We start from the raw sequence: 23,615 nt of genomic DNA on the forward strand, positions 1-23,615 counted from the left end.
CGAATTGATTAGAACCCCAATTTGAAAAAACAAAAACATAATTATATTATAAGCTTCTCTTCCTAATTAGTGTTTTTTAAAGTTTGATCTAATGTCTAATAAGTTATTTTGTATATTTTGCTTGTATTTAAATTTTTTTATGAGCGTATTATTGTTTTTTTAAGTTTAAAATTATTGTTTTGTGTTATTACTTAAAAAATCTTTAATTTATAATTTAAATTTGAAGATAATATATTATTAGATTAAATAGAATAATTCTATCCGACATTAAAAGTAAGATAAGATTTAATATTAACTGATTATTTATTATTTAATTAATGATATAAGATAAGTATGAAAATGTAGGAAACTAATGTAGACGCCTTTAATGAGTGACACGTGTCACAAAGTTGGTTTCTTTTATTATATATAGATAACTAATATATAGATATCATTTATTTTTATCCTTATATTTATCTAAGATTAATAAATAACTTCAATTTTGCAATTTAGACCCTTTGTTTTTTTTTACTTTTAGTTTTAACCAAAGTTTTTCATTTTTTGCAATTTAACCCAAACTCTTTTTTATTTTCAATTTTGGTCCATCATACTTATTATCTTTCCCAAGTTTTTCGTTTAGTTCCTAATTTTGTGAGTTAATGCACCACAACGTGCGTGTGGGGTTCAACAATTGTTTCGTATATTTTTTCCCGTTTGATTGGCCCGTCACAACAAATCTATTTTTCTCCGTTTAACAAGTTTGACCAATGCGCGAATCATGGATTGACTTAGTTTTTTTTATGTTTTACGTTTCGGTTTAATTTACTGCAACGAGCATTCGTGATTCAAAGATTTCACGTCTTCTTTTCGCTCGGCGTTATTTTTTTCGTTTTTATTTAATTTGTTTTTACGAACTTTTCCGGTGTTGGTCGTCGCTGACAGTGGTATAGCATTGGTACTACTTGACAAAGTTTTACAACAACCGCTGTAACGCAGGGACTTAATACTAGTATTTAATATTTCTTTTAACACTTAATTACACACGTTTTTTTAACCTAAAACTATTCTTTTCTTTTGTATTCATGGATCATTTTATCTTATTCTATACAACACTTGCACACGTTTTTTAACCTAAAGTTATATACTTTTCTTAGGGATGACAATGGGTCGGGTTTGGGACGGGTTTAGGTAATCCCAAACCCAAACCCAGTTAGATAAGCTTATTCCAAACTCGTCGGGTTTCTCGCGGGTAAATACCCATCGGATATCGGGTATACCCGCGGGTTTCGGGTAAACCCGTTAATTTAAAAAAAATACCCGTTGGGTATACTCATCTCAAAACTCATTGGGTATTTATCGGGTAACTACTAACTGGTTACATTTTGTATTGTCATTATAAAAATATATATCAAATAATTACAATGTATACGGAACAGAATACCTATATGTGTAAAAAAATGGATGTATCATATATATATATATATATATATATATATATATACATATTTAATAATATACAAGATATTATATCGGGTAAACGGGTACACTTTATCGGGTAATTGGGTCGGGTAAACGGGTATATCACAAAATCTCAAACCTGACCCAAACTCGCGAAAAAAATAAAAACTATTCCCAAACCCGTTCCAAACCCGATTAACTGACCCCAAACCCGTCCCAAATGTGTCGGGTTTCGGGTTTACCCAACGGGTTCGGGTTTGATTGCGATCCCTAAATTTTCTTTTGTATTCATGGATCATTTTATTTTATTCTATACTTTAACTAGCCTAAGATCCCGCGAGTTTCGCGGGTGGCTTAAGACAAATATATTATATCTAGTGACATTTAGATGAACTTTGTAATGAAAAAACTTTTTAATATAAACGTATAAACATTATATTTATACTGAACTAAAAAATTTAAAATATTACGGTACATGAACATCACAGATCAGGAAAAACTTCTTTGTAAACTACATTTGTCCTCTTTATCTTCATCGTTAGAGCCTTTGCACAAACCACAAAAAAGATGTCCAACAAGACGTTTTTAAGTTGGGCCGATATGTGCTTGATTTCCATCAGTGGCCCAACCCTTGCTTGAGCCTTCTCCATTAAACAGAGCCTGGCCAAAGCTTTTAGACATTTTATCCTTTCCCACCCACTACAAAGCCAATAAGTAGTTATATAAGCGGGCACACACTGCTGATTAAACCACTCGTAAACCAAGCCCAACATCACCAAGCCCAAACGACGAAGGTGGGCCCTGGTCTTCACAATAAGAACCCTGTATTGGGCCTTCGCTTGAAAATTAAACCACTTTCGGAAATCCCAAACCCGGGTTCTTTTTGTAGGACAATCAGGCTAGGTTTGGGCCTTCCGTAAACGCAAGAAACCGTGCCCCCAGCTGATTATGTGGGCTCTAGTCATCATAGAACCCGTCACACCGGAACCGAAGTAATTGAGCCCAGACTGATGGCCATTCCAGAATAAGAGCACAGCCCAAGCCAAGACATAATGCAGGCCATATAAAATAAAATGAAAAGTTACAAAAGATGTACGTAAAATGAATTTACTATATGTGTTTTAATCGCTATCAATAATATATGTTAAACCCACATAAACATTACAAAAAAATGGCCATCATGTCAATTTCTAAGTTTAAAAAACAACCTAAACCCAAATAAACTACAAAAAGTGGCCATCATGTCAGTTTTTAAGTTTAAAAAACAACCTAAACCGATCACCATCCATATTGTAACTTCTAAAGTCTTGTTGAACTATAATCATAGTTTTATACCTATGGGAATTCATTTCTTTCTTTGCTCACAAGTAGCTTAAAACTTTCAAATTTTTTTACAAAAAAGGCTCAAAGTTAAAACAAAAATATTGACTTAAGGCACCACATCAGTAGAGATCGCTAATTTTGTAACCCGAGCCCGATGGGTATACCTGAATCATTTGGGATAGGTATACTCGATACCCGACGGGTAAGAGGTTGGGTATAGGATTGAAAAAAAATCACGGGTATGGGATTGCAGTGTTTATGCATATGGTCCTAATAAATAAGAACCCTTAACACACTCTCAAGCTACTATTGCATGTTCTTAATATACATATTTTACTATGCTAACAAAATGAAAATAATGATCACCTGCTAAAAAATGAAAGTTTAGAACAACAATGATAAGAGAACTGAAAGTTATTGAAATGCTTAAAGATAATAATTACAAAAAAAAAGTTATAATATAATTAAAAACCAACTTAAAAACTATATCATTCATCTGTGTAACTAAGAATTAGAACCATAACAGTAACAAAGAGCCATACTCATCTAAAGCTGTTGTAAAACACATAACTTTAATAAATCATATGAGATGAATGAGAATGTTGTTTTGCCAAATTGAACTATTTATTTTACTCGGTAACAGCAGCCACTAAAAATAATCATTGATATTCTTGACCCGTTTTCATACAAGGGGAGCATCTACATATATGGAGAAATAAGTTTAAAAAGGTTAGGGGTTTGTTGGACTTTTTTAGTAATCAATTTGGAGCACATAGGAATATATTATGTATGTATAAAATATAAGGTACGCCTAAAACCATCGCACTTGCTAAATAGGAAGTCAGTAAAGAAACATAGTTAAAACAAAATTTAACAAAAAAAAACCCAATTAAGTGCAGGATAACTTGCCAGTAGGTGGAACGGGTGGATCATCGACCAAATTGGTTGCTGGAATGAGAATATTATCAAGGCCTCCACTGATGTCCTCACAAACCAACCTTGCATTAAAAAAAAAAACAAATCAGCGACTTTAAAACACATGTAGTCAAGAGTAAATTTATGTTTCTTTATACCCGCGTAATTCAGAAACTTTGTCTGGGATACGCCCTCAAGCAAAGTAAACCTGAAAATTCCATATAAAAAAAGTTCAAAATAGAGAAATGATAATTGATAACAATCAATATATACCCTTATAGCACATGGTTCCACAAATTCGTATGAGAAAGAATTATAACCTGTTCAGTCACCAGTGAAGGCTGCCATTCCATACGCTTGAGACGAAACTTGTAAACAGTGGTACCAGAACCCATTTGAATCTCTTTACCCGTGATTCAAATTACAGGTTGTATAAAGGAAAGAGAATGAGAGAATATATATGTTGTACTTCTGTATGAATCAGTAATGAGACTATGAAAACAACTCATATTACTGAGACTGTGAAAACATCTCATTGAGGAATTATATCAAACAGTTGGTGGGTGTGAACATATACATGAAAGTCTATATGTATACGGTTAGCATCACGGGAACCTTTCTTGAATAAAGCCAATAACAGAAGAGTTAACCTATAATCCATTAATTCATCACTGCAACTTGCTTTCTCTGTGAAAAATACGTCAAATACCGAAACGAAACTAAAAAAACCGAAATGAAACAGAAACAAAAAAAACCGATTAAATCGAAACTAAAAATCAAAACTCAACCGAAGCAAAACCGACTAAGCCGACCAAATGGAAACAAAAAATTGAAACCGAAACTGTCATGTGCAGACTGTAAACTTGCAAGAAAATCTATATATATATTAGAGAAATGTAACACAGATACATATAAACTAATATTATGATTAACAGATAACTACCATAAAATAAGTTGTCTTGTCTATCAAAAATCATAAAAAAGAAGCCAGAATCAGGTTATGCAATATTTATGACGGGTCGAAAGTCAACTAAATATCGATGAATACGAACTAAAGACAGATTCATACTGTCGTAATAAAGAACTTGTTTGAAGTTTTATCATCCCAAACCAACAACAAAACCCTAATCCCTTGATGTGACTTATACTTCAACAGTTCAAGAGCCAAATCCCAATCACTTCGCAACGGTTTCATAGGCTCTCTAACCAGTTTCACGGTATCAAGATATATAAATCGGATTGAAACAATCATCACAAAACTTTATAAAACAAATCTAAAAAATGCTAATAATACCTGGTTTTATACCCTTAGAAAAAAATATCATACTTTATAGTCTACTTACCTTTGTTTCTTCAATTCCACCGGTACCTAACCTTGATTCCACATCACATGGCAAATGAAAAATCAAATCCCTAGCCACTTTTGAAAATTTTTGTTCCTTTGGGACTTTCAAACACGTAAACCTATAGAAAATTGCAAAAATCATATAAAGAAGATGAGGGTTAAAAGAGTTTAATTGTTCATCAAAGGGGAAAATGCTTCAAACAAAATTAATTATCAATTTATATTGTTTATGATCCATAAAATGCTTCAAACAAAAAGACAGGAGTACCGTTCTCATTATATATGTAGATCTTGAGGAAGATGACATAAGTACAGATGGGTAGTGTTGAAGATTGATCATAACCTGTTTCAATCATAGATCAACCCACAGTAACATCAATAGAAAGTTTAATCACAAAATTTAAAACCCTAATTGGGTATCATTTAGGGGATTTAGATGATGCTACTGGCTGCGATTACACCATACGAACAAAAAAAGGCCATCAATATTAGGGTTTGAAACCAATGCGACAATGATCTGCGTCCCAAAAATATCTTCAGATTTCAAGACCGAGAAAACAAAAGTGGAAGATCGTCTTAGTTTTAGGGTTTCTGAGATGAAAAAAAAACGATTGAAAGGAAATGGGATTATAATTATCGAAACTACGTTTTGATTGAAAGTATAGATGAGAGAAAGGAGCTGTCTGATTAAGAGATGCAATGATGAGTTAGAAGGCGTAGGGAAAGATTGAGAGGAAGGTTCAAGTACCACAAAACCACCGCCGCCGCGACTCCTCCACCATCAACATTAGACCACCACTGCCGCCGCTAGACACAACCACTGCCTGGTTTCGCTGCCTCTCTGTCATGGTTGATATTTCAATTATGGTTTTGATAGGTATGAAAAACTCCAATTTTGATTGAATATGACTGTCAATTAGGGTTTTGATAGGTTACGAAGAAACTGAAACGAGTTTAATTGGAGAGAGAGAGAGGAGTTTAATTGGAGAGAGAGAGAGAGCACGCTCGTGTGTGAATGTAAGAAAGATAAAAGAAATTAGAAGACTTTGGCGCTCAAAAGGAATTAGGAGATGGTTCTAGAGTGACATGTGGCAAGTAATGGTTTAAGCAAATGCCAAGTGGCCCAAAATGTATTGTTTTAATATACATAATAGATTTAATTAAATATAAAAGAGAATAATATGTTTAGAATTTGTTAGTTAAGATCACACATAATTACGATTTCAATTAATGAGTATAATTGTTCCGCACTTTTTCCGCATTCCATCTTTTATTTAGGAGTCATATAACAACTAAAATCTACAACCCACGCCATTCATTCATTCTCGTTTTTCTTGATCCTTTTCCAGATTAATTCCTTGCGTTTTGTGAAGTAGTTGCAGCGAAAACGGTAAAAAAGTTTGAGAAAAAATTTAGACACTTTTAAAAAAATCTAATTAAAAAAATTAAAACTCAACTGAAAGTAAAATAATTCAATGGACTTTGCCTACACAAAAGTCAACCTAACGACCATATTTTAAAGGAGTCAAGCTACAAGAACTATTTCCGCTAGATTTTTTTTCGATCATGTTGTTTCACTCTAACGACCATATTTTAAAGGAGTCAAGCTACAAAAGTCGATTAAGGGGCTGTTTTGACAACTTTTGAATGGTTAAATGCTGAACTAGTAAGAGGTAGGTCTGAACCATTAAGTGTTGAACCAGTAAGAGGTCTGAACCATTAAGAAGTAGTATAATACTTAACCCTTCAGAGGCAAATGTCTGACCAATTCAGATTAAAGCTCTTAACCATTCAGACTCTTTGTATAAAACTTTACCATTCAGAGGCAAATGTCTGAACCATTCAGAAATCTGCTCACGAAACAAACAGTCTGAACCAGTAAGAGGTCTGAACCATTAAGAGAGTCATTAATAGGTAAACAAACATCTCGTGTAATACACGGGGTTGTAAGCTAGTATAATATATTCAAGAGTTAAATGTCATTTTAGTCCCTGTGGTTTAGGCCATTTTACCAGTTCTTTCATTCATTAGGGCAAATTACATAAGGATAGCAGGTAGACCAGTTTAATCCAAAGGTTTGAAACGTTGTCATTTTAGTCCAAATAGTTTTAAATGTTGTCGTTTTAGTCCATTGGGTTAACTCCATTCCTTTATTCTATTAACTACAAGGGCATATCGATCATTTTATATGTAATTCTGTTAACTAAAAAGGCAATTCGACCATATAAAATGCAACATAAAAAATGGACAGAGTTAACCTAGTGGACTAAAATGGCAATGCTTGAAACTATTTGGACTAAAATGACAACGTTTAAAACCTTTGAACTAAACTGACAAAGTAACTCAAACCACAGAGACTAAAATTACATTTAACTGTATATTTAATATCACTAGGGAGAAAGCCCGTGCGATGCACGACATGCATAATAGCTATTGTTTGTTCGTGATAAGACGTTTGACAATGCTTGACAAACTAACCTGCGAGATAACTACTAACCCGAGCAGCGCGTTATTTAATTATATTAGTAAACAGAGTATTCCATGCGTAAGTATAACGATCCGACTTGAAACATCTATCGCCAGCTTGTCCTAAAAGTTTCTGTACAGGGGAAGAATAAAATTTAACCTATGAACCGTTTACTCCGGGGGACCCGCTGGGTTCAGGTTGTTAAAAGTTTCTTTGTACCAGAGCATTACGTCGGAGTCGACAATTTACACCATTCTGCTTGTTCTCTGTTAATGTTAATTCATCAATCGTTTTATCCAACACTCTTCACTAACCTAAATTTGAAAAATAGTTACGACTTTTCGTGTCAAACTTCCCCTTTCAAATGTAGAAACTAATATAGTTGATGCTATAATTGTTCCATTTTCCAGTTCTTTTATATGGATAATCAAAGCAACTACAAAAGTTGTACTATTTTCTATCCCAAAACACATGTGCATGTTATTCAGATGTCTGAATAGAGATCCACACATACAAAAAGAAGGCTCGAACAACAGCTTTCGTATATGTTTTAAGTTCTTGCAAGAACGACTTGTTTTACATGTCCGGACATGTGAAGGCCATCTTCGTGCATTGGCCTTGATCCTAACATGTGTCGCTAAAACATCAAAGCCGTTGTAAACAAACCAAACATCCAACAAACCGTGAGTACATCTATAAACAATAATAGTGAGTATATCTATATACAAATCAAACATCCAACAAACCGTTGGTGAACCTTTTGATAGAAAGTTCCTTTATTTTTATTTGTTAATACATATATAAAATAACTAATAGAGTAGGAGAACCGTTTAACTCGCTCTATCATAACACCTTCTTTAAGCTCTCAAACTCCTAAATAATCACACATTTAGATCGCTCATATTGCATTACTAATGTAGAATGTTTGTTTTTTCCAATTGAAGAAGTTTGCTAGACAAACTATTAATCCCTTTAATAGTTAATCCACATCTCGCAAGATTTTAGATTTATACACAAATCGTGTACCTTTCACGACACTGCTTACCAATACAACTGAGAAGAGACTGTGTTATGAGAGACCCTTTTGTGGGCCCATCCATATGTTTTCACCAGCTCAAGGACTTTTTTCATCCTCCTACAGCGAAAATAATAATAATAATAATAATAATAATAATAATAATAATAATAATAATAATAATAATAATAATAAAAAGAGACCATAAAAGCTGTTTTGATCAAACGTGTCAAAGAGTAGGAGGGGATGTGTTGAAAACCTCATGAGTCTATGGACCTTTAATAAGTTCTGAATTAAGAACCTTTTCCAGCGATGCAGACATTGGACTTCAGATCTATCAGAAAAATACACAGCTGCAAACACTAACTTTTATAATTGATTTAAAAAAAAACATTCATGTAAAGCCTATGAATTCCAATCCCATATAAAGCATAAGAAAACCAATAAGCTGGTGAGAGAAACAAAAAGAAATTACGTCGTATAAATATGTAGGGACCAAAGTCTCATATGGATCACTGAGAATAATCACTCCATGAACATTAATTATTGAGTAACTATATGAAACCAAACCATTGCAATCATATGAACATTGGAATTTAAAATCAAAATGACTCAATAAGACGGGCACTATTGCCTTTTTTGTTAGACTTGAACCCGTACCACTTTAATAAGAATAAAAACACGTGATACCACTAACCCAAGACGCCATCGGCTTTTTTTAGTTATCTAATATACTTTAATGATTGGCATTTGTTTACTTATTGATATACACGGCTCCTTATAACTTATCATTTCTCTCATTATATATGTGAGAATGACATGTGAGACAGAACCTTTTATTTATGTGCGGGTATAACTGAACCGAACTTAACTATGGATTGGGAGTGGCTGGGGGAGTTCTTGAAGGGAATAGTGAAGCCTGCGGCCGCCACCGCGGTGGTCAGGGCCGGCTCAACCATTTTGGTGGCCTAAGGCGAAGTAAAAGCTTGTGGCCTTTTTAGTCACGTCGTCTACAGGATACGTTTAGCCAATCCCGAATAAAAAAATACTAAAAATGGAAAAAATTTGTACCAGCCATTCCTTGTGGCCTTGAAACCCCTCGGTTTTAAGGTTTTAACTAACTATACGATAATTTATCAAAACTACTGTCTGTAGAGTAATTAGGAAAACAAACCTTGATGAAAAACACCGGCTGTGTGCTGGGAATTGCGTGTGGCCTCCCAAATAGAGTTCAAAGCAGGTTCGGTTTGAACCAGATAGGAACATTGTTAGGCACAAAACGTATTTGATGTTGCCCATCTGCAAATACAAAAGCATAATAAGTTATAAAAGAACTGAGAATAAGTTATGATAAGAAATTGGCTCCTGAATAATTTGAATACCATAAAATGATGAAGATTGACTTCTTGAGTTAAAGTGGATAGTTTCTTTTTCTTTTTGTGGCTTTCGGCGACGGGCATTTTGGTCAGAAAGCCTCTGGCGACAGCTCCACTTCTTCCCATCAAATTCTGACAGCCCATGAAATCTTTAACAGTCATTGGAAAGCACAATTGTGTTGTTTTAGAACTGGTTGAAATGGGCCGGGTCAGGTTGACCGACAAACATTTGTACCCATCGTAACAAATATGATACATTAATAAGCTACCTTTTACAAATAAACAATGTAGGACTGTAAACACTTTTAAATTACACTTTAGCTAACTTTTAATAACCAATTCGCTTTTATCTTAAATTATTTGATTTGACCCGTTACATATGAATACAAAAACATAGTTGTTAGTGGGGGTTTTCAGTAAAATGTAGCCTCTGTTACCAGCATGAGTCAGCATACGGTTCGACCATAACACATGGATGCAATATAGAGGTTCTTTGACCATTTTTCATGCAGAATGAACATACAAACAAAATTCTTCATAAAAAAAGTAAAAAAAAAAATCCCAGCAATTACGGGTTTTACTATTACGGTTCTACCTTCACGTGGGTACTCGGGAAGGCGGATGTTCTCAAGGTTTCTTGTGTCTCGTCCATTATTTTACGCCTCGGGATACTCAAAATGAACGCTTGCAACTAAAAAAAGAGGTAGATTAAATAGGAAACGGGTCAAAAGTTTCCCAACGTGCACCTTCAATTATTTAATTTAAAAATTAGATGATTATAGAAGTTAAATACTTTTTGTAATTGTATTTTACGCTAATCATCTACATAAAAGATTAAAATGTTGGGATAAGAAAGTGTTTCGGGTCAACCATTCCCGTCTCAATCCACACCATAAATTACCCGTTTGACCCATTACCCAACCTATTTATGTGAAAAGAAATTGATACCGATCATGGTTTGCATATCACTTCCCTGTTTTAATCAGAACAGCAAGAACCAGAACTTGAACATCTATCTTGAACAAACAAAGGTTCAGGTTTCCTCGATTGTGGAGCGGAGCCGACCGGAAGAACGATTTAAGTTTTTTTACGATCTAATGAAACAAAACAAACATACAGATGATGATGATGATGATGATGATGATGAAAAGATTCTAAAATAAAATCGAACCTGTATGAAATCAGAATAAAAGAACCTAAATTACATAAAAAATTACAGGGATGAATGGTAGAACAGAGCAACAAATGTGGAACCTGATAGGCTTCAATTGCCCTAGGCTGGGTATAGTTGCTTGAGTGTTATCTTCGTGTATCTCTCATCACCCCCATTCTCCAACGGCATCTACTGCACTTGCCATCACAATTTGATATCAATTCCAAGCCCTATCAAAATCTGCATCATGATTGAGGTAGTTGTGTTGAAAAAGTTATTAGTGCGTGTCTAAAGAAATCGAAATGAAACGAAGATAATCACTGATCGAAATTTTTATTTGGGTTTACTCACCTTTCGTGAGATGGTCTCAAAATCATATCAACAAAACTGAAATACTGGTTAGTGAATTCAAAACTTTAACTACAGGATAATCGAACAAATGAAGAGTAAAAGTACCTGGCGTTATTGAAGCAGTGGCTAGGGTTCGAAAGCTTGAATTAGAGGAATATGAAGATGGCAATTCATTTACCTGCATCACAGGGACATTGAATCAATTTAGGGCTATTAGAGTAGATGAATCGGATGAAATTAAATCTGTGATACGTTTTGACTTGATTGAAGACGAAGATGAAAGGCTTTCGAAAATTAATGCAGGAGGAGGGTTTGTCAATTTTACCCTCAAATTCAGTTACTTTAAATGCCTAAATTAATGAATTTCTTTATAAATTTTATTCATTTTAATATTAATATAGAAATACAATTTTGCCCTTTTTACTACCTACCTAATTAAGTGTTGTACCATAAGCATTATAACTTACTTGAAAGACACAAATGTATTTAAGAGCCTCATAATGAAGGTTGTAAAAAAGTTGATATAACTAAATTTTTAAGTATATATAGAATATAGATATAGATAGATATAGATTATTAAGTAAATTAAATACAATTAATAGGATTTTTCTAGGTTGGTGCATTTAAAACAACCATAAATTTTGGTTTTAAAATAGAACATATAACTTTTTTTGAACGACCAACAAACTCAATCCCGAGTACTCTCGGGGCACCCACTGGACAAATGGAGTACTCCGAGAGTAACCCGAATCCACCACCAATTCCGAGGAAAACCCGGTAACCCACCCGCCCGTAGGCACGACGGTGAAATTACCGGTAAAACCCGTTTGGCTCAAGGATCCAACCCAGGTTTCCCTAGGTCTCCTATCATTGCCCATCAATGCCTCACTATGCACCAAGTGGGAGTCGAACCTGCATCTCTCAAGAGAAATGCAAGCCCTCCACCACTTGATCTAGAGATCATTGGCAAATAGAACATATAACTAAACTTATATTTTTAAGTATATATAGATATAGATAGATATAGATTATTAAGTAAATTAAATGCAATTAATAGGATTTTTATAGGTTGGTGCATTTAAAACAACCATAAATTTTGGTTTTAAAATAGAACATATAACTAAACTTTAGAATATATATAGATACATATCCATCAAACTTCAAAATACCAAATATACAATTCTCTACCAAGTAAAAGAGTTAATAATCCGTTATAGTGGGATTGTTTTAAATAACAAAGTTGAAGGTTTAGAGTGTGATTGATCTAATTGTTAGTATGGATTAATATCAACCAATAAATTATACTACGGATTATTATGATCAAATCTTCCTTTCCTGTTAAAGTGAGATTATTTTGAATGACAAAATTTTGAAAGTTATGAGTGTCATTGATCAAATTGTTAATATGGATTAATATCAACCAATAAGTTATAGTACGGATTATTATGATCCAATCTTCCTTTCATTTTAACTTTTTTTTTTAATTTTAAAACATAATTTCATAAACAAATAATGTTTTCTTAAGTTAAAAATGATACCGCGTGTTGTGGTGGCGCTGAAACGTAAAGTAAGTTGAATTTATAAAGTCTAATAAAACAGATTATATTTGACCCCACTTGTTGTAAACCAAATTTATATCAAAATGTAGATGAACTGAAAACTTAAAAAAAAAACCCTGAACTTATACCGACACGAAAATAAAAAAAAATATATATTTTTTAAGCTAAAAATGGTACCGTGCGTTACGGTGGGGCCGAAACGTAAAGTATATTATATTTGACCCAACTTGTTGTAAAACAAAATTTATGCCAAAACGTAAAAAATAAAAAAACATATTGTATCTTAGCCTACCTATTTTCAAAGAAAAGTAATTAATTTGAATTTATACCGAGACATACATAAATATAAACACGTAAAAACTGATTATTGTTATGAATGCATCCATTATGTAATGACTATCCACATCTATAACTCCTATCTCTTTAGTGCTTCCATTATGTAGTGACTATCCATATCTATAACTCCTATCTTTTAGTTACTAATGTACTAATGTAAGGGCCTATATATAATGACATTTGTATATGTTGAAATGAATCAATAAGAAATCCATCTCTCATTCTCCCATTCTTCTATTCTTCTCTATACATTGCTAATAGGTTCTAGTTGTTACATAACACGTTATCAGCACGACTCGCTTTTCAAGTTAGATTACATCTTCTTACAAGTAAGTTATCTACTTTTATTGCTCTATCTTATTTATCTCATATTTTATAGCTTGTACTTTATTGCTCTATCTTATTTGTCTTATATTATTTGTATAATCATAAGATCTAGTAATATATCTCTTTTGTTGTTAGTATATTTACATCAAAAAAAATTATTTTAATTTAATTAGATTGTTAATTTGGAGATAATCTTTTGAATCCCTTTCATTAAGTTTTAAAATTTCAATGAGATATTAGCATGTTTAATCGGCAAATATGTGTTTGATAATGATTATGATATTGGTTTCTATATTTGCTATATATTGAGAATTAATTATTTAATTATTAATAGTTTGCAAATTAAAAGTCTAAAAGTATGAAACAAGGTTTTCCTTGATTGTTCATTAAAAAAAATATATCAAAGTTTAAAAATATAGATGTTGATCCAATATTAAAAATAAAAAAAGGGTTTCATATAATGTTGACTAGATTTTTTTATGTAAATTTCAGTAATTAACTATTAAGGTGTTGGTAATTAGTAATTTTTGCATGATCTCTAAATTTTTAAATAAATATACTTGGGTTGTCTTCTATCCCAATAAATATGAGTATTATTAACATTGATATCCTCACGTGATTGCTATCGATAAACTAAAATGTTTTTTTAACAAATGAGATTTTACATGCTTGCTATTGATAAAAGAAATTTTATGTGCTATTATCATGAATATAGTATATAATGTACAATTACTAGTGACTGTAATTGGGACAATGATCTGATAACTAATTACTTCCCATGTTGGTTATTTTGTTCGATATAATAATATATGAAATTTGAAAATGTGTTATTAATTAAATAGCAACATAAATAAAACAAAATACGTTTGTAAGTATTCCGGTTCATGCGATTTAAACATTTCATGTTATTAACAAATATGAGACTTGATGGATATGTATAATTATATTTCAAATTAGAGTTTATAATCACTTTTGATAATATAAAATATGATTATGACTAAGCGTCAAGTTTATAATCACTTTTGATAATACTAGTGATCTATGATATTTGTAACTTCCTTAATGTGTATTAATTTCATATTTGGATTAATTGTTTGAAATATAAAAGGGCTATAGGTTTTAATACTTCCCAACCGTTTCCAGTTTATCACTAAATGTCAATTATTATGTTTTCTTTAATACCCTAATAATCTTGGGGAAGATGATTTGTGGGTGATGGCGTTTGATCCGCCCATCTCTAAATTAGACAACTACTAGATGAGAAAATACAAGCGAAGCAAATCACATATATTTTGTATTTAATTTTTAAGAGGACACATTTGTTTTAATTTAGTCATCAAACGCAAGTTCGTTTTCAATCTAGTTTTATAATCCTTATAAATGGGTTTGAAATGTTAGTAAATGATTTTCAAGAAAGTTATATTTCTCAAATGGTAATTATAGTTTTCACATCATTTTAAAAATTTTTAAGTCTTGATAACTAATGGAATTGAAATTCAAATGCTATTTAAGTGATCATGAAATAGTAATCGTTGCCATGAAATTTTTAGTTGTTTAATGTAGTGCTAAAATACTTTTTATGTTTCTACTTGAATTATATAAATATATATTTATGTTCCAAAGAATACTATGAAGTATCTTTGATACGTGCCCCAACGTGTGGTTTGTATGATTATAAATACTACACAACATTTAAGAAATACAAAAGGTTTTTAAGGTGTAGTGCTTTAAAAATACGATATTACTACAAGTTCAAGATTAACTGTAACACCCTAACACGTTTAACCTTAAAACGACGCAGCGGAATTACGAGCCTTAAAATTTCTTTCTTTGGTAACGACATTACTTACATGAAGGTCCAAGTTACAAATTGTCAAACGTTTTATAAAAATGTAATCGCAACATTCGTACTCAATTTAATACTTCAAGGCAATACATAATCTAACTATGTGACCACACTTTCCGTACAATCCTTGCTCTTGACTTGATCGCTACTCCTCTTAATGATAATCTGTGATTCGTACAACCTGCACCCACCACATAAATTCGCAACGTTAGCATACATTATATACAAACAAGGTTCATAATCATGTAGTCTCGTTACATTCTATCCACGTGTACATTCCATCCCGTTATCTTTCTAGATTTAATCATTCCATCTGGGTGCACTGATCCTTGATAAGACTTCAATAATGCACCTGCATTACATTTCATTCTCAAGGTACACGGTTAATAACGTCAATACTTAAATGTATTGAAACCATGTATACAATACGTACATAACTACGAACATACATACGTACACGTATACATACCTGCATACATACATACCTACATACATACCCACTCACATTTATTCATTCCTAGACGCGTTTGCCTATGGATTCCCTTTTACTAATCAAGTAAGTAATTCCATACTTATACTTACAAATACCTCTATACCTATTTCACTCCGTTTTATGCTTGCGTACATGCTCATTGCATCTCATAAACACTCTACATTGAGATAGAATACCGTTTGGGACTCCTTATAGGTTACGGAACTGATTCGGATGAATTCTGCACATTCAGTTGAGCTGGCAGATGAGGCACGACCATGCGTCCCAACCGCACGACCGTGCGGATCCTACGTCGTCAGGGGCACTGGTAGTGCACAAGCTAGTGCACTGGTTTACTCGGAAACGCACGGCCATGCATCCAACCGTACGACCGTGCAATACCTCGCGTCGGCCAGCTTCGCGTAGACAGCAAGTTAAGGCGTCGGGCAAAATTGGAATATGCACGGGGCGTCGACGACGGCCATAGGGGCGTTGGAGACGGCCCCTAGAATTACCATTTTGCTGCAGATCCGTTTCGTCGTCCGAAAACGCTAAAACTTGCGTAACTTTTAAACCGTTTATCCGTTTAACCTCCCGTTTCTTCCTACATGCTTGTAAATTCACATTCTATCATATGGACTTGGAATCCCATGTCCGATTTAAGGAAATTCCTATCTTACGCGCTTTCGGCTTATTATTATTTTCTAATCATTTGACCCGTTCGTGCATTTATAAACATAATATGTTTATTTGACCATTATTTCTTGTGAACCTATATATATCAATGACGTCTATCATAAAAGATAAAATTCTCAATTGTCTTACATCCTCTTAACCCATTTTTGCTCGAAAGCTTATTTTGACCCGTTTAAGGTATTTGCGCATTTTAAGGTTCTTGACTTACGAAAATCACACTTTTTGCTTTCCTACTTTTCTAAACATTCGCTTAGTCAAATAGCTTGTTTCTAATCAACTTTTAAGACCATTTGCCCAATTTACCCATCAAGGGCGTTTTTGTCAACTTTGTTCCATTCTTTACTACAAAAAGACTGTCTTAAATATTTGACTAATCCCACGACTTAACTATAATCTCAATCGCACATACCTGGCTCGGATCAAAGCTATGACCCCGTTTAAAACTTCGTGCATTAGATGACTAGTTAATAGCAACATAATCTATTTTCGCTACCCATCCTGAGAATGCATAATACTTGACAAAACAATTCATTAGTCAATATCGCCAAATGGTAATATCCTCACCATTTGACCCGTTATGTCTAAATATCTATTTTACCCTTTTTAAACATCATCCTTAATTTCTTATCCTACCCGCATATTCCGACTCGTATCAAATACTTGTCGGAACATCATAATTCACATATTTACTTACCATGTTCATAATCAATACAACGAATAGGTATTCTACAAAAAGGGGTGTAAGCTTACTTACCTCTCATCCAATATGTTTCCCGTGCGCATAAGTCCCGTTTGACCCGCTTTTTTTCAAAGCTTCCATGTCGCTTATGAAGCATCAACTATCATATACCATTCTCAAGATAGTTAGCTCATTCATCATTCATCACAACCTTTTCATCACACGGATCTTATATCGAGATCATCATTCGAACTTAAAACATGCTAACCTATCAAATCCTAGCCGAAATCCTTTAAACATTTACACACGTATGTGATTTCAAACATCATTAACAATAACATATCATCGTTTTCATCATATTATACGAAACCTACTTCATAACCACATTGTTAATCACTTATTAGTGATCTAAGCTCAATTATCACTAATTTCATCAGACCCTTGGTGTATGTACTACCTTCTAAACATAAAGTACAACTAATTCATGCACAATCTCCAAATCTCATACATAATTCATCAAATTCCTCCTTCTAATCAACATGCATCATTTATACATAAACATTAAACATACTAGTATCTCATTCCTTTCAATTCCTCTAACAAGAATCTACCATACATATCATAATTCATCAATATCAAGCAAGAATTTGACATGGGTGTTCATTCAAGTTGTTACCATCACCATAACCAAATGGGTTTCACATATAAACATCAGTTTAACCCAAACCATGCATAATCCATGTTCCAAATGATGATTCTAACACATACTCACATTCAATTTCATACAAATCCGCGATTCACAACATAACCCACTTCGTGCATAATCACCAATCTAACTTTTAAGACATACCTCATGATCCGCTTGTGAAGGTGATCATTAATCCATGTTCCTTCTTGAATTTGAGCTACAATTAACCCCTCAATTTGGTGATCTTCATGATTAGGGTTTATGAACTTTCAACGAGCTCCTGGCTCCTTCTCGAACACACGTACATGTGTGTGTATTTGTGTGTGTTTATTTTTCATATATTAATTCAACTTTCATATTAACCCACTTTTAGTCCCTTGTTTTAGCCACTAAAGCATTAATGGGTACAACTTTAGTCATTTAGTACTTCTAACCACACACACTTAACTAGGTTAAATAACCTAGTTATTTATCTCATGCTAAGTCATATAAGAACACATGGCAATTATAAACATTCGGGTTTTGGGGTGTTACAAGTCTACCCCCCTTAAAAAAGGTTTCGTCCCCGAAACCTTTCTCGTTCCTACTCTTACCTTTTTATTGTACTCATTTAATGGGCACACTACAACATAATTCATTCGGGGTCTTTGCAAAAGTCTTAACCATGAATAAATATGATCGTACGCACTGTGATCTTCTTAGATTAGTAATTTACTTTCATAATCACACGAGGGTCAGGGTCTGATCCAGAGCTCTTATTAGTCTCTTTCACTTTATATTGCTAGTTTCTAGTACATACTATCACTAGCATTTCATTCAGTGAACTTATTCCAAATGTATACAATTATTACTCGTATAGACCTAAGGTCACAACTTGTTTCTAGCTTCCTATTTAACCATATTACATTCATACATTTACTAACCGGAATAAATCGATTTATTTCATACTACTCATACATCATATGTTATCTTTCATTTTGTTCAATATGAGCCATCCTAGACATTCCATTACTATGATTACCTCTGATTACCTTTAAGCTCATAGGAGGGGTCGATATATTATCATACGCATACTATAATCATTCAATGACTTATTATTATAACTATAATCACCCTTCTTAAACTTACTTATCCGTACTTAAATCACGAAGACTAAGCATTATTTCCACAGTTACGAGCATTCAAGTTCAATACCACCCGACGATCATTACGAACATTTTGAAATTCACTCCACATTTTGCATTACGGTTTGTATATATACATTCTATTCTAACACATCCATCTCTAGTCGAGTCATAACCTCCTATTAAAGTTACAAACCTTTTTATACATACCTGATGGAAGTAGATTCCATTGATTCGTTATCCTTATCTTACGACGATCATTCCTTCCCGATTGGAGACATTGCGTGTCCATTCATCAAGCTCACCTATGAGTACAAAACTTAACATATCAAAAAAATAACTACCGAGTTCGAATGGCGATCGCCATCTGAACCGTATGACCCATTTATCCTTTCGACCATTCTTGCATGCAACGCATTTGCATAAATATATTCATATGTATATATATATGGAAGTTTAAACATAATTTGAATCATATCAATTCAGGAAGATTTACTTGTTTGGTCCGTAACTACTTACACATTCGGAAATTTTCATTCCTATCATTCTTTTGTTCATTTGCTTTACATTTTCTTATATGACTTGTTTGACGCATACATGGTCAAGCTATCGACTTCTTCTTATGTAGACTAATTCCGTCTTTTATATCTTAAATCTGTTTCGCGGATTCGAACACATTATTCATACCTTTCGCACCTTCTATGTTTTGAATCCATTTCGCGGATTCAAACATTACATTCACATCTTTCATTCTTTGAATCCGTCTCGCAGATTCGAGCATTGCATTCATATCTTTCATTCCTTGAATCCGTCTCGCGGATTCGAGCATTGCATTCATATCTTTCATTCTTTGAATCCGTCTCGAGGATTCAAACATTTCATTCATACATTGTTGATCTGTACTTTCTTACGGATTCAACATTCTTCATTCTTATCATTCGCACTTTTCACTCTTAGGTAGTACTCTCAATCTCCCGATAGTCTTACTACCCATTTCGCCCATACGCCCACCTACTACCCAATTCTAACGGACATACCTGTAACAATTATCGCGGTCTCACAAACGTCATACATTTCTTGTGTACTGGCCAGGTACACAATCCACGTACTAGTTTCGTGTCTTCGCGTAATCACCACATATGTCCGATGAATTAAGTTTCGGCACGTGTTACACTTTTAAAACTTCTTTACCATGTCGTTATTATATTTCATTTAAAAATTTTCTTTCACTTGCTTAATTATACCATTTCATACCCCACACGTTAGGTTTACGTACCTAAGGTCAATTCGTCTTATTACTTGCCTTGATGCCAGTCCTAGACCGCATTCACGGATTATCCCTTCCAAACAATTGCGCTTACCCTTCGCATAACATACGATTAGTTTCCTTCGAATACATAATCTAATACATACTTACATTCGCTTTTGCCCTTAGGCCTTGATCGAGTCTTGGATTGTATGGGTTCTTGATCACGAGAGCACACCGGTTTGAGTTCAAGTATTTACCTCCTTCTACTTGATTCTCTCAAACCAGGGCTCTGATACCAACTTGTAACACCCTAACACGTTTGACCTTAAAACGACGTAGCGGAATTACGAGCCTTAAAATTTCTTTCTTTGGTAACGACATTACTTACATGAAGGTCCAAGTTACAAATTGTCAAACGTTTTATAAAAAAGTAATCGCAACATTCGTACTCAATTTAATACTTCAAGGCAATACAAAATCTAACTATGTGACCGCACTTTCCGTACAATCCTTGCTCTTGACTTGATCGCTACTCCTCTTAATGATAATCTGTGATTCGTACAACCTGCACCCACCACATACATTGGCAGCGTTAGCATACATTATATACAAACAAGGTTCATAATCATGTAGTCTCGTTACATTCTATCCACGTGTACATTCCATCCCGTTATCTTTCTAGATTTAATCATTCCATCTGGGTGTCTAATCCTTGATAAGACTTCAATAATGCACCTGCATTACATTTCATTCTCAAGGTACACGGTTAATAACGTCAATACTTAAATGTATTGAAACCATGTATACAATACGTACATAACTACGTACATACATACTTACACGTATACATACCTGCACACATACATACCTACATACATACCCACTCACATATATTCATTCCTAGACGCGTTTGCCTATGGATTCCCTTTTACTAATCAAGTAAGTAATTCCATACTTAAACTTACAAATACCTCTATACCTATTTCGCTCTGTTTTATGCTTGCGTACATGCTCATTGCATCTCATAAACACTCTACATTGAGTTAGAGTACCGTTTGGGACTCCTTATAGGTTACGGAACTGATTCGGATGAATTCTACACATTCAGTTGAGCTGGCAGATGAAGCACGGCCATGCGTCCCAACCGCACGACCGTGCGGATCCTACGTCGTCAGGGGCACTGGTAGTGCATAAGCTAGTGCACTGGTTTACTCGGAAACGCACGGCCATGCATCCAACCGTACGACCGTGTAATACCTCGTGTCGGCCAGCTTCGCATAGACAGCAAGTTAAGGCGTCGGGCAAAATTGGAATATGCAAGGGGCGTCGGCGACGGCCCCTAGAATTACCATTTTGCTGCAGATCCGTTTCGTCGTCCGAAAACGCTAAAACTTGCGTAACTTTTAAACCGTTTATCCGTTTAACCTCACGTTTCTTCCTACATGCTTGTAAATTCACATTCTATCATATGGACTTGGAATCCCATGTCCGATTTAAGGAAATTCCTATCTTACGCGCTTTCGGCTTATTATTATTTTCTAATCATTTGACCCGTTCATGCATTTATCAACATAATCTGTTTATTTGACCATAATTTCTTGTGAACCTATATATATCAATGACGTCTATCATAAAAGATAAAATTCTCAATTGTCTTACACCCTCTTAACCCATTTTTGCTCGAAAGCTTATTTTGACCCGTTTAAGGTATTTACGCATTTTAAGGTTCTTGACTTACGAAAATCACACTTTTCACTTTCCTACTTTTCTAAACATTCGCTTAGTCAAATAGCTTGTTTCTAATCAACTTTTAAGACTGTTTGCCCAATTTACCCATCAGGGCGTTTTTGTCAACTTTGTTCCATTCTTTACTACAAAAAGACTTTCTTAAATATTTGACTAATCCCACGACTTAACTATAATCTCAATCGCACATACCTGGCTCGGATCAAAGCTATGACCCCGTTTAAAACTTCGTGCATTAGATGACTAGTTAATAGCAACATAATCTCTTTTCGCTACCCATCCTGAGAATGCATAATACTTGACAAAACAATTCATTAGTCAATATCGCCAAATGGTAATATCCTCAACATTTGACCCGTTATGTCTAAATATCTATTTTACCCTTTTTAAACATCATCCTTAATTTCTTATCCTATCCGCATATTCCGACTCGTATCAAATACTTGTCGGAACATCATAATTCACATATTTACTTACCATGTTCATAATCAATACAACGAATAGGTATTCTACAAAAAGGGGTGTAAGCTTACTTACCTCTCATCCAATATGCTTCCCGTGCGCATAAGTCCCGTTTGACCCGCTTCTTTTCCAAGCTTCCATGTCGCTTATAAAGCATCAACTATCATATACCATTCTCAAGATAGTTAGCTCATTCATCATTCATCACAACCTTTTCATCACACGGATCTTATATCGAGATCATCATTCGAATTTAAAACATGCTAACCTATCAAATCCTAGCCGAAATCCTTTAAACATTTACACACGTATGTGATTTCGAACATCATTAAGAATAACATATCATCGTTTTCATCATATTATACAAAACCTACTTCATAACCACATTGTTAATCACTTACTAGTGATCTAAGCTCAATTATCACTAATTTCATCATACCCTTGGTGTATGTACTACCTTCTAAACATAAAGTACAACTAATTCATGCACAATCTCCAAATCTCATACATAATTCATCAAATTTCTCCTTCTAATCAACATGCATCATTTATACATAAACATTAAACATACTAGTATCTCATTCCTTTCAATTCCTCTAACAAGAATCTACCATACATATCATAATTCATCAATATCAAGCAAGAATTTGACATGGGTGTTCATTCAAGTTGTTACCATCACCATAACCAAATGGGTTTCACATATAAACATCAATTTAACCCAAACCATGCATAATCCATGTTCCAAATGATGATTCTAACACATACTCACATTCAATTTCATACAAATCCGCGATTCACAACATAACCCACTTCGTGCATAATCACCAATCTAACTTTTAAGACATACCTCATGATCCACTTGTGAAGGTGATCATTAATCCATGTTCCTTCTTGAATTTGAGCTACAATTAACCTCTCAATTTGGTGATCTTCATGATTAGGGTTTATGAACTTTCAAGGAGCTCATGGCTCCTTCTCGAACACACGTACGTGTGTGTGTATTTGTGTGTGTTTATTTTTCATATATTAATTCAACTTTCATATTA

General features: G+C 33.8%; 1 long non-coding RNA gene across 2 annotated transcripts; it reads right to left on the reverse strand.

The window, feature by feature from the left end:
* Nucleotides 1-1,856: 1,856 nt before the first annotated feature.
* Nucleotides 1,857-6,056, reverse strand: LOC110886578. Of its 2 annotated transcripts, XR_002562890.2 has the most exons (6): nt 5,769-6,055; nt 5,289-5,363; nt 5,019-5,139; nt 3,996-4,362; nt 3,834-3,883; nt 1,857-3,758 (listed from the first exon to the last, which is right to left on the reverse strand). It is a non-coding gene; the product is annotated as an uncharacterized LOC110886578 (long non-coding RNA). The 2 variants fall into 2 exon arrangements; XR_002562889.2 differs by having other exon boundaries at nt 3,996-5,139; nt 5,769-6,056.
* Nucleotides 6,057-23,615: the final 17,559 nt, after the last annotated feature.

This window comes from Helianthus annuus, chromosome 10 (genome assembly GCF_002127325.2).
Source record: "Helianthus annuus cultivar XRQ/B chromosome 10, HanXRQr2.0-SUNRISE, whole genome shotgun sequence".
Taxonomy (NCBI): domain Eukaryota; kingdom Viridiplantae; phylum Streptophyta; class Magnoliopsida; order Asterales; family Asteraceae; genus Helianthus; species Helianthus annuus.